Raw genomic sequence first — 1,359 nt, 5'->3', positions numbered from 1 at the left:
TCCCACAGACTGCACAGAAACATCGGGAAAGGAGAAGGTCATTCAACACATTGAGCCTTCCCCATTCTAGTTCATAGAGAAAATCTCCTCAATGCACTTTTAGCCACACAGTATTCATGTTCCTTAATACTTTTAAACATTGTGAAATATAAAATAAGAACTGCTGTAGTCCCTTCGGCCCATCAATTTTGCTCCTCCATTCAATATACTGTCAGTTCTCTGTTAGTGAATGTTTATTAAATGTGATTTGGCTACATTGCGATTCGTGAATTGTGCAACTTTTTCTATAAAGTGAACTCCGATTCATGGTGACACTATTCCTTGCCGGGCACCAGCTGAACAGCAAGACCCAGCCTCAAGATCCTCTCTCTTTAAAATGCACTCTCTGTGTGTTCTGCTAAAATAAGAATGCAATTCGCTCTGCAAGCCCTGAAACTGAGCCTGAAACTGGGAATTGTAGTCTTCATTTAGAAGGAACTTTGTTTCAACCCGGGGTAGAGAATCTTGGGGAGAACTAGAATTCCACGTCGGCATCATGTGGTCAGTTGTCTCATGCGCTTTCTGGTGAAGAGCTCGGAGAAAGGTACAGTGCTATAGTCAGTGACTGTATTGTTAAAGCGTTACATTCTCTGAACTATTTCATTATAGTATATGATTTAAAGATTTACTTAGACTGTGCTAGTGTATGTGTTAGACTAAATTTAGTTTTTGTTTTTTTACTGATATTTTGAGGGGTTCGCCCCTTACCGTCTTTTTCCCACAGGCCCTGTTATTAATATTGCATGATTTCCTACAACACATGAATACAGCTACCGCGTTATTGGAGAACAATCTGTAATGGTATCTGATCCTCTATCTTCACACGACACTCCTGCCCTCTTCCTATCTCTTCAGTGTAACGAAGTCCTTATTTATATTCAGTGTCTTGGCTTCCACTGGCTGATCTGGGAGAGAATTCCCCAGGTTCACCAGCCTCTGAGTGCAGACAATTTTTCTCATCTCAATGCAGTGTGACCTGCCTGTATCTAATACTGTGGCCCCTTGTTTTAGACGTCTCAGCCAGGGGAATTATCATCACTGCTTCCAATCTTTCTCACCCTGTCAGAGTTTTATATATTTCACTGAGATCTCCACTCATTTTCCTAAAGCCCATGGAATACAGGCCCAGTAGCCTCAAACTCTGCTCCCACAACAAGCCTGTCATCCCAGAGATCAGTCTGGTCATCTTTCGCTGCTCTCCCTCAATGTCAGGTTTGTCCTTTATTAGGTAAGGAGAACAAAACTGCTAAAACTACTGTACAATGTTTGAGATGGCATCTCACAAAGGCCTTGTACAGCTGCAGTAAGACATCCTTATTC

Source organism: Chiloscyllium plagiosum, unplaced genomic scaffold (assembly GCF_037043375.1).
Source record: "Chiloscyllium plagiosum isolate Xiang-an unplaced genomic scaffold, Cpla_swu_hap1 HiC_scaffold_44, whole genome shotgun sequence".
NCBI classification, from domain to species: domain Eukaryota; kingdom Metazoa; phylum Chordata; class Chondrichthyes; order Orectolobiformes; family Hemiscylliidae; genus Chiloscyllium; species Chiloscyllium plagiosum.
The sequence above is the reverse complement of the archived record's forward strand: the minus strand, read 5'-3'. Positions refer to the sequence as shown.